We start from the raw sequence: 12043 nt of genomic DNA, 5'->3' as shown, positions 1-12043 counted from the left end.
GGGGCTCCAGCGGATATCTCATATTTGAACCTCTACTCGTCGCAACACCTACCATATGTGTGTGACCCTCTAGGCTCAATATCGAGCTAGTCATGAATCATACTTGTCAGAACTTATTTTGGCTCAGTGAAATATTATCTCCATAATAATTCACTTGACACATCGATTGCGGACGTACTAGGCCACTATGTCGTAGTCCCCAGACGATATAAGCGAATCCAATCCTTTGGATATATCTATCCTCAATTACTCTGTACCTATAGTCCCTCATCCATCTAATATCCCAAAAACCATATAGTGGGAATGGTATTGTTAGGCCCATACGGTTTCTCCTCGAGTCTCGTTGTAATCGGATTCTCCCGGAGAACTCTTTCTCTCTCAATCCGAATAACCTTGGCCAAGAATTTGTTTGAGCAAGAATATATAGGATATTCCTCTCATGATACTGAGAGCGGATGATCCTCTATCGACACTTAATAGCCCTCGTAAGGTTGATTGCCACTCCCAATAACCGATTGTACTAGATTTGAAACTTCCAAACCTATAAGTCCGGTATCAAAGAGTAGAGTACTCATACATGACATCCTTGGTATCTCAAGTCTAAGGACTAGATACACTACTAGGACTACGAAATCCCTGTCTAACAATAAGGCATCATCAACTATCTAATATTTCGTGAGCGAATCAATCAGTAAACTCATTCTCTAATGAGCACCTACACTGTATCCTTAGTGTCCCCACACAAGCAACTATGAGACCAGTTGGCTCCATCATATGGATGAGTATACAGCACACCAGTCTGTCTGGTTATCTCGATATCCCTTTCAAGTAACCTATGAATAAGATTATTTAGGGTCTGAGTTTAAAGGTGAATCGGTCTTATTATCGTGATCTCATCACGATCCGATTCTCATTGCACAGATCTATGAACATCACAATATATATGCGTAACAATCAATATAAAGTGATAAAATACCAAATAATAATAAGCATAAAGAATGTGTATCATGTCACACGTGTCATCACTCACGTGATCGGCTTGCAGGGCACCTATGACTAGTAGGGGCGAAGCCTCACTCGGGAATGAGGCTGCGATGACCCTTTCTCGCTCTTCTCATTTTTTTTTTTTTGAGATAATGATAACTACGGTGAAGTGTTGTGAGAAATTATAGTGAGAACGCCAAGGATCGCTGCTCCGATACTAAATGATAAAGCCCTAGGATTTTATCATTAAAGAAAGGGGATGATCACTTCAAGGGGATCGACCTCCTTAATTACTTTGAGGGGATCAGCCTCCTAGGGTTTGTCAAAAGACTAAATAATATTTCATTGCTTGTCGAAAAGAAATAGTTACATCCTTATTTATAGAGTTCCACATAGAGTCCATCAGGACTTGGACTCTTAATAATAAATAAATATTAAATAAACCTCTATCCGACCCTTATCGAACTAAATAAACTCAACAAAACAATATTCAAAAGCTCAGAAAATAAAGGGATCCTAACAATAGGTGGAAGGGTTCATGTGGAGGAATATTATCACTTGGTATGGGATCCCAAAAGCCCTCATCACGGATAATAGGATATAGTTTAACAATTCAGAGTTTAAAGAATTCTGTTGGTCTTACGGGATCTAGCCGAATTTCAACTTGGTGGTACACCCACAAACCAATAGACTAGTCGAGGTAACCAATAGATCCATCCTTGAAGGACTGAAGAGACGGGTCATCGGTGCTAAAGGATCATGGGTCGATGAGCTCCCCAACATCTTGTGGGCTTCAGGGACCATCCCCAAAAGAGGGACCGAGGAGTCCCCATTCAACCTGGCCTATGGTATGGAGGCAGTCTTCCCACCTGAAGTCGTCTTCCCAACCCCTCGGACAGCGACATTTAATGAAGCCACTTCAAGCGAGGGGCTACAAGCCTGCTAGACTTGGTCAAGGAACTAAAGGCTAAGGCGCACCTTCGTGCACTCAAGTACAAACATACAATCGCCAGACTTTATAACCAACAGGTTGTTGAATCTCGGATTTTGATGATGAAATCAATTGATGGGTTAATTGATCTAATCCATATTATTGAGTTAAGTGTGCAGGATTAACTACGATAACCAGAAAACACAAAGCAAGAATACCGGAGTCAAGATCGATGGATGTTTAAGAGTTCGAAGAATCGTCGGAGATGCTGCCGGAACCAACCGAGAAGAAATCGGGAACCTATCAGAATTTTCGGAAGTTCGACGAAGAGATCGTCGGAGGTTCACGGAGATCACCGAGAAGGCTCGGCTACTCGTTAAAGTCATCACAAGATCGGGAGCTTGATGGGAGTCCGTCGGAAGAAAGTTCGTCGGAAAGCTCGCCGGAACAAGACTCGACGTTCGCGGTTGAAAACTTGCTTAGGATGTGTTTTGTTATGTAGTTCACTTGTAATTAGGATTATGATTAAGAGATAATCCTATATCCTGGTTAGGGACCAACTGGGCCCAAAGTCAGATTTGGTTTGGGCTAAAATTAAGCCAAACCAGTGAACCGGAGAGCCAGGCGGTGGCACCGCCCAGCACCCGAGAGCTGGGCGGTGACACCTCCTGGGCTAGGCGGTTGCACCGTCCAGCACCCGAGCGCTGGGCGGTGGCACCGCTTGGCTGGGCGGTGGCACCGCCAGCATCGGGAACCCAAAGAGAATTCAAATTTTGGAGCCCAAATTTGAATCCTCTTGAGGCCTATAAATACCTCTCAAATCTCAGCTGAGATTACAACTTTTGAGAAGCATTTGATTGAGAGAAAAGTCTTAGAAAGTCTTAGCAAGTCTTGTTTTCAATTTGCTAGAGAGTTCTCCTCATTCTTTCTTATTGAAAATTTGTAAGAGGTTGAACTGCTTGTAAAAGGTTGTAAGAGGGGTATTTACCCTTCCATTTCAAGAGATTTGCTAGTGGAAGGTGGGAGCCTCATCGAAGAGGGGCCTCGCAAGTGGATGCAGGTCATTTGACCGAACCACTCTAAAATCGGCGTAATCTCTTGTTTGCATTTCATTATTACTATTTACATTACTGCAAACCTTCTTACATGCTTTAGTTCCTTATTACCTTTGCTGCGCAACTTCAAGAATACACTTTCAAGTTAAGCTTTTCAAGTTCCGTTCTTATCGTACGAAAGATTTTTCTAAAACCGAAGTTTTAATCCGCTGCACTAATTCACCCCCCCCTCTCAGTGCTGCTCCGATCCTAACAAGTGGTATCAGAGCAAGGTTATCTCTCATATTTGGTTTAATACCCAAGAGAGATGGCTTACTCCGGCATGCAAGAGGGCCATTCTATTGCACGACCACCTTTGTTTAATGGGTCGGATTACACATATTGGAAGACTCGCATGAGGATCTTCCTCATTTCTATGGACTTTGAGCTTTGGTCTATTGTCGAGAATGGATTTCAAAAATCTTCTCTTCCGATGAGCGAATGGAATGAATCGGAGAAGAAGGTTTTTGTTTTAAATGCAAAGGCTATGAATGCCTTGTTTTGTGCACTAGACAAAAACGAATTTAATCGTGTTTCAATTTGTGATTCGGCTTTTGATATTTGGAGAACTCTTGAGGTCACTCATGAAGGCACTAGCCGAGTGAAAGAGTCCAAAATCAACATCCTTGTGCACTCTTACGAACTTTTTCGAATGAAACCAAGTGAGTCCATTGGAGACATGTACACCCGGTTTACGAATGTCATCAATGGACTCAAAGCTCTTGGTAAAGATTTTACTAACTTTGAACTAGTAACTAAAATCTTAAGATCCCTCCCTAAAAGTTGGGATCCAAAAGTTACGGCCATTCAAGAGGCCAAAGACCTTAAAGCATTCCCTCTTGAAGAACTCATTGGGTCTCTAATGACCTACGAAATGACATGTCAAGCTCATGACGAGCTCGAGAACCCCCTTCCAAAGAACAGGAAGGATATGACATTGGATTCAATAATAAATAACAAAGTTAGTGGGTCAATTTTTGAGGCACCCAAAATCAAATGGGTACCTAAAAATCATCCTCTTTTGTAGACAAACCCACAAGCTAGGAGCAAGAGATGGTATATCGATAGTGGATGCTTAAGACATATGACTGGAGATCCATCTCATTTCTCTATGCTCACTAGCAAAGAAGAAGGGTACGTGACCTTCGGAGACAACAACAAAGGCAAAATCATTGGCAAGGGAACTATTGGTAACAAATTTAGTTTTTCCATTGATGATGTTTTACTAGTTGATGGATTGAAACACAATCTCTTGAGTATTAGTCAACTATGCGATAAAGGTTATATCGTTAGATTTGAATCAAATATGTGCATTATTGAAAAACCAAATCATAACATGACTATGATTGCTTTAAAACAAAATAATGTCTATACCATCAATCTTGATGAACTAAGTAATGAAATGTGTTTCTCCGCCGTAAATGATGATGCTTAGCTTTGGCATAGGAGATTAGGTCATGCAAGCATGAAAACAATATCTAAAATCTCATCTCAAGAATTAGTACGAGGGATTCCGAATATGAAGTTTATTAAGGATAAGGTATGCGATGCATGTCAACTAGGCAAACAAATAAAAATAAGCTTCAAACCAAAAAATCAAATTAGCACCACTAGACCATTACAATTGATCCATTTGGACTTATTTGGACCAATTGATACAACAAGTCTAGGTGGAAGCAAATATGCTTTTGTGATTGTGGATGACTACTCTAGATACACTTGGACCTATTTCTTAGCTCACAAAAGTGATTGCTTCAAGTGTTTTTCTAAATTTTGTAAACTCACTCAAAACGAAAAAGGCTTCATGATTTCATCAATTCGGAGTGATCACGGTGGTGAATTCCAAAACCGTGACTTTCAAAATTTTTGCGAAGTTAATGGGTACAATCACAACTTCTCAACTCCAAGAAATCCTCAACAAAATGGAGTAGTTGAAAGGAAAAATAGAAACCTACAAGAAATGACAAGAACTATGTTAAATGAACATAGTTTACCTAAATATTTTTGGGTCGAAGCCGTAAATACGGCTTGTTATATCATGAATAGGGTCCTAATAAGACAATCTCTATCAAAAACTCCCTATGAATTATGTAATAACAAAAAACCAAATATTTCTTATTTTAAAGTTTTTGATTGTAAATGCTTCATTTTAAATGAAAAGGATACCCTAGGTAAATTTGATGCTAAATCCGATGAAGGTATTTTTCTTGGTTACTCCTCCGTTTCTAAGGCCTTTCGTGTCTTTAATAAAAGGACCTTAGTAATAGAAGAGTCTATTCATGTAGTTTTTAATGAAATTTCTGATTTAAAGAAAAATGATTTTGATGATGATCTTGGTTTTGATAATTTGAATTTAAACGAACCCCCTCCTCAAAATAGCCATTTGAATGCATCTTCTTCCGAAATTTCTTTACCCAAAGAATGGAAGTATGTAGATGCTCATCCAAAGAAGCTAATTATAGGAGATACAACAAAAGGGGTTCAAACTCGTTCTTCTTTCAAGATTTTTTGTGCTAACGCCGCTTTTCTTTCTCAAATTGAACCTAAATGCATTGACGAAGCCTTAAAAGATGATTTTTGGGTCATTGCAATGCAAGAAGAATTGAACCAATTTGAGAGGAATGAGGTATGGAAGCTTGTTCCTAGACCAAGTGACCACTTAGTCATAGGTACTAAGTGGGTATTTAGAAACAAGCAAGACGAAAATGGTATCGTGGTTAGAAACAATGCTAGATTAGTGGCCAAAGGTTTCAACCAGGAAGAAGGTATCGATTACAAAGAAACCTTCGCTCCCGTGGCTCGATTAGAAGCCATAAGGATGCTCCTTGCCTATGCTAGTAGTAATAATTTTAAACTATTTCAAATGGATGTCAAAAGTGCTTTCTTGAATGGTTTTATTTCCGAAGAAGTATATGTCGAACAACCTCCCGGATTTGAAAATTCTCTTCTTCCTAATCATGCATTCAAATTGACTAAAGCTCTCTATGGCTTGAAACAAGCTCCTAGAGCTTGGTATGAAAGGCTTAGTTCCTTTCTTATTTTAAATAATTTTACCAAAGGCAAGGTTGATACTATATTGTTTATTAAACATTTTAAAAATAATTTTCTTATTGTGTAAATTTATGTTGACGATATTATTTTTGGCTCTTCGGATGAATCACTATGTGAATCATTTGCCAAATGTATGAGTCATGAATTTGAAATGAGTTTAATGGGTGAATTAACTTTCTTTTTAGGATTACAAATCAAACAACTTAGTGATGGTATATTTCTTAACCAATCCAAATATACATTAGAATTGTTAAAACGATTTAACATGGATAATTCAAAAGCAATAAACACCCCTATGAGTACTGCGACTAAGTTAGATATGGATGAAAATAGTGAAAATTTCAATCAAAAAACATATAGGGGAATGATAGGTAGTCTACTCTACCTCACCGCGACTAGACCAGATATTATGTTTAGTGTAGGACTTTGCACTAGGTTTCAATCTAATCCTAAATTATCTCATCTGAAGAGTGTTAAAAGAATATTTAGGTATCTTAAAGGAACTCCAAATTTAGGATTGTGGTATCCAAAATCTGAAAAATTCGATCTAATAACTTATGCAGATGCCGATTTTGGCGGATGCAGGATAGATAAAAAAAGTACATCCGGAACATACCAATTTTTAGGACATGCACTTGTTTCTTGGACTTCCAAGAAATAAAATTCAGTTGCACTATTTACGGCGGAAGCCGAATACATTGCTGTAAGTGCATGTTGTGCACAAGTCATTTGGATGAAAAATAATTAGAAGACTATGGAATTCACTTTAAAAACATTCCCATAAAATGTGATAATACTAGTGTCATATGTCTTACTAAAAATCCAATTCTGCACTCTAGAACTAAGCACATCGACGTTAGGCATCATTTCATACGCGATCATGTCCTTAACAATGATGTTGTTCTAGAATTCATTGACACAAAGCATCAATTAGCAGATATATTTACAAAAGCTTTGAACGAAGATTAATTTGAATTCATTAGAAGGGAATTAGGCATGTTAAATTGTCCCTAAAATGAGCTTCACGAAAAATGACTCGTCCTTTTCCTTTCTTTTGTGGATTTGATTTCTTCCTTCTTCTTCAATTCAAAATGATCCATTAAAGTATAACTTATGATCTTGAGAGAAGAAGCTAAACAAAAGGGAGGAAGAAAATTTTTTTTTCTTTCCTCCGCGGGATGCCAACGGTGGCACCGCCAGATCCGGCGGTTGCACCGCCTGGCGCTCGGGCGCCAGGCGGTGACACCGCTCGGTTTAGCGGTGGCACCGACCGAGCGACCCTTATTAACCCGAGGGGTTAGGGCTGGCGGTGACACCGCCCCCAACCCGAAGAAAAAGCTCTCAAAACCCTCTCCCATTCCCTCTAACCCTCATTCTAACTCTTAGAAGGATTGGAGAAGGATTCTTGGTGGTCCAAGCTTTCCATCTCTCAACATAATCTCCATAAGGTAACACTTGAAATCCCTCTTTTTGGTATCCCATTCCCTCTTTTCTTTCCTCTTTCCCTTGCTTATTTTTCACAATTTCATCATCATCTTGTCTAGATAATGGCTCCTAAGAGATCAAAAGGAAAAAGGATTGAAGGAGATTCATTTGACCATGATCTTTTTAGATCAAAAGAGGTAGCCCTTAGCTTTCCAAAATTTGAAACACGATGTATCCATAAGGGAAAATACGTTGATCTGGATGAACTAGAAGACTTAGAACCCATTAGGTGGTTTGCACACCTAGAAGCTCTACCTCTACTATAAATAGATGAACCAATATATCCGCAATTAGTTAGATTGTTCTATGCCAACCTATATGAGGACAACGATAGCCTAAGCACTTACCTTCTAGGAACACCCATTAGAATATTTGACAGCACTATTTGTGAGCTAATTGGCATAACTGAAAAAGATAGGGGATGCTATTTTAAAGGTAAATGGGACGTCAACACAATAGGAGCAACCTATACCGAAGCCGTAGAAACAATTTTTGCAAATCCAAACCTTGACTTCCTACCCAAGAGCTGTGAACACTTACTGCCATTCAACTCTAAAATTCTTCATCACATTATCACGAGCATCATATTCCCCAAACAATTTCATCTTGACGAAATAAGTCAAATAGAGATAGGAACCATGTATTGGATTATGACCGGTCAGCATAATTGTTTTGGGTACTTAATTCGCCAACACATGTAGGATATTATGTCTAAAGATACTATATTGCCATATGGGAGGTTAATCACTAGATTTCTTCATGCCTATGACATTTGCATTCCACCCGATGAAGAATCTATTCAAAATGATCGATATAACATAATAAATAAAAACCTACTGAAAAGACTTAGGTGCACTTTTAGCAATGACATATGGGTTAGGCAGCCTAGAAGGACGGATCCAATTCCTCCACCAATAGAACATCCCGAAACACCAATTCTTATGGGAAATGAATCTCCTCCTCCTAGTCCCTTTGGCGCAGCACTTTCAGCTCCTGTTTCCTCCTCTAAAGATCTCATTATGGCGGAACTGTCTTAGATCAAATCACAGCAAGAACAAATTCAGAATCAACAAGTTGAAATTTTGAAGACACTACGATAAATGAATGAAAAAATAGATATCATGTATCAGCACTGTGGATTACCTCCTAAGGATTAAATTGATGTATCTTTTTATTCTGTTCTGTTTGCTTTTAACAACAAGTTCAAAGTTTGTCATCGATTGAACGATAACTGATCCTTCCTTTTAGATAACTACTGTTTTGATCTGCATAAATGATGATGTCTTTTGGATAAACTATTTCTGGCAAATTTGAATGATGAACTTTGTTTCCTATTAAATGCTAAACCTTTTTTCTATGATCATCAATTAGCTGGCTTGTCTCTTTTTGTTGATGACAAAGGGGGAGAAGTGATGACTAAGTGATGACTTACACCATAACGATAGCATGACTTATATGAAACTTGTGTGATATGAATGTCTTATATGCCTTGCAAAATCCTTGAAAATATCGCAAGATTGATTGATCATATTGAAGGCATGCCTTACATTTACATCATGAAATTCATGTTGAAAATCTTTATCTTCTATCGTAGTAAAAATTGTCTCTTATCATGATTTTCATCGAAGTTTTGTATTTACTATTGCTTAATGAGAATGACGATAAGTTCTACGGTTAGAACTTATCGGTTTATGCTTGAATTCTATGGATGTAATTCAAGTGTTTTCATCTTCTCATAATATGGCATATAGATAGGAGGAGTTATGTTTAACTCCGTCATCAATTGATTGTCATCATCAAAAAGGGGGAGATTGTTGAATCTCGGATTTTGATGATGAAATCAATTGATGGGTTAATTGATCTAATCCATATTATTGAGTTAAGTGTGCAGGATTAACTACGATAACCAGAAAACACAAAGCAAGAATACCAGAGTCAAGATCGATGGACGTTTAAGAGTCCGAAGAATCGTTGGAGATGCTGCCGGAACCAACCGAGAAGAAATCGGGAACCTATCAGAATTTTCGGAAGTTCGCCGAAGAGATCGTCGGAGGTTCACGGAGATCACCGAGAAGGCTCGGCTACTCGTTAAAGTCATCACAAGATCGGGAGCTTGATGGGAGTCCGTCGGAAGAAAGTTCGTCGGAAAGCTCGCCGGAACAAGACTCGACGTTCGCGGTTGAAAACTTGCTTAGGATGTGTTTTGTTATGTAGTTCACTTGTAATTAGGATTAGGATTAAGAGATAATCCTATATCCTGGTTAGGGGCCAACTGGGCCCAAAGTCAGATTTGGTTTGGGCTAAAATTAAGCCAAACCAGTGAACCGGAGAGCCAGGCGGTGGCACCGCCCAGCACCCGAGAGCTGGGCGGTGACACCTCCTGGGCTGGGCGGTTGCACCGTCCAGCACCCGAGCGCTGGGCGGTGGCACCGCTAGCATCGAGAACCCAAAGAGAATTCAAATTTTGGAGCCCAAATTTGAATCCTCTTGAGGCCTATAAATACCCCTCAAATTTCAGCTGAGATTATAACTTTTGAGAAGCATTTGATTGAGAGAAAAGTCTTAGAAAGTCTTGTTTTCAATTTGCTAGAGAGTTCTCCTCATTCTTTCTTATTGAAAATTTGTAAGAGGTTGAACTGCTTGTAAAAGGTTGTAAGAGGGGTATTTACCCTTCCATTTCAAGAGATTTGTTAGTGGAAGGTGGGAGCCTCATCGAAGAGGGGCCTCGCAAGTGGATGTAGGTCATTTGACCGAACCACTCTAAAATCGACGTAATCTCTGGTTTGCATTTCATTATTGCTATTTACATTACTGCAAACCTTCTTACATGCTTTAGTTCCTTATTACCTTTGCTGCGCAACTTCAAGAATACGCTTTCAAGTTAAGCTTTTCAAGTTCCGTTTTTATCGTACGAAAGATTTTTCTAAAACCGAAGTTTTAATCCGCTGCACTAATTCACCCCCCCCTCTTAGTGCCACTCCGATCCTAACACAGGTTTGACCACGACAAATCGAGGCTGGATAGTTGGTCCTGCGGAAAGCTAAAATAAGCGATTCGACCCTCTCCTAATGAAAATTGGGTCCATTCCTTTCACTGACATGGTCGAGCTAGAACCCGCTACGATGGGTCCCTTCTCCCACTCACACCGTCAAGCCAGAACCCGCTATAACGAGTCCCTCCTCATGCTTATGTGATCGAGCCAAAACCCACAATAGGTCTAGCTTCTCACTTATGCAATCAAGTCCAAGCCCATCACAATGGGTCCATCCTCCCGCCTACGCGGTCGAGCCAAAGCCCATCACAGTGTGTCCAGCCTCCCACTTATGCAATTGAGCCAAAACCCACAACGGGTCAATCCTCCTGCTTACGTAGTCGAGCCAAAGCCCACCATAGTGGGTCTAGCCTCCCACTTTCACGATTGAGCCAAAGCCTATCATAGTGGGTCAATACTCATGCTAGGGTAATCGAATCAAGAACCGCTATGGTGGAAACCACTACGATGAACTAATACTAATACTCTCGATATGGTGGTCGAATCAAAACCCACTATGGTGGAAGCTGCTATGACGGATTAATACCGATACTCCTGCTATAGTAGTTGAATCAAGACCCACTATGGCGGACTGATACCAATACTCCCATTATGACGGTCGAATCAAGATCTACTACAGAAGAAGCTACAACGACGGATTGATACTGATACTCTCACTATGGCAATCGAATCAAAACTCGCTTCGACGGAAGTTACTATGATGGACTAATATCAATACTCTCGCTATGGTGGTCGAATCAAGACCCACTATGATAGAAATGCCACGGTAGACTGATACCGATACTCTCGCTACGATGGTCAAATAAAGACCCGCTACAATAGACTGATACTGATCCTCCCGCTCACGCAGTCGAGCCAACACACTCTCACCCAAACGGTTGAGTTCCTTCCTATGTTGTTGATGACATCATAAGATATATGTATGATCACATTAATATCAATATGTCAAGTAATTTATATGTATAAATATTTAATCTCTTGAATTTTTTATTAGCGTCATCGTATACTCACCTACGGTGGCCGTACACCGTAGAGAAATATTTGGATATTAGTAAAAGTCATCCAGATAATATTTCTGGATTTATTGAAAAAAGTCATCAAGAAAAAGGTAGGGGTATTTTGGGTAGCAAAGACGAAAAAAAAAAAAAAGGATCCCAAGCCACCGAAGCCACGTGGTTTTGGTTGAGACCAATACAGCGCTATGGCCCAGCCCGGGGAAACCATCGACGACCCACGCTTCCCTTATGCGACGGAAACACCCGATTCGCGGCCCACTAGCGAGACCATCAATACCCTGGCGTCAACAGGGACTCACAAATAGGCGACGGATGAGACAGCCTCCAGCTGTCACGCTCCCCACCCTCCCTCTCTTGCCGTCCACTCTTCGTCATATTTACGAGTGTACCCTCCCGAAAAGGACGAGAACGCCCTGGACGTGTCACTTCT

Source organism: Musa acuminata, unplaced genomic scaffold (assembly GCF_036884655.1).
Source record: "Musa acuminata AAA Group cultivar baxijiao unplaced genomic scaffold, Cavendish_Baxijiao_AAA HiC_scaffold_1139, whole genome shotgun sequence".
NCBI lineage: Eukaryota > Viridiplantae > Streptophyta > Magnoliopsida > Zingiberales > Musaceae > Musa > Musa acuminata.
This window is presented reverse-complemented; position numbering follows the sequence as displayed.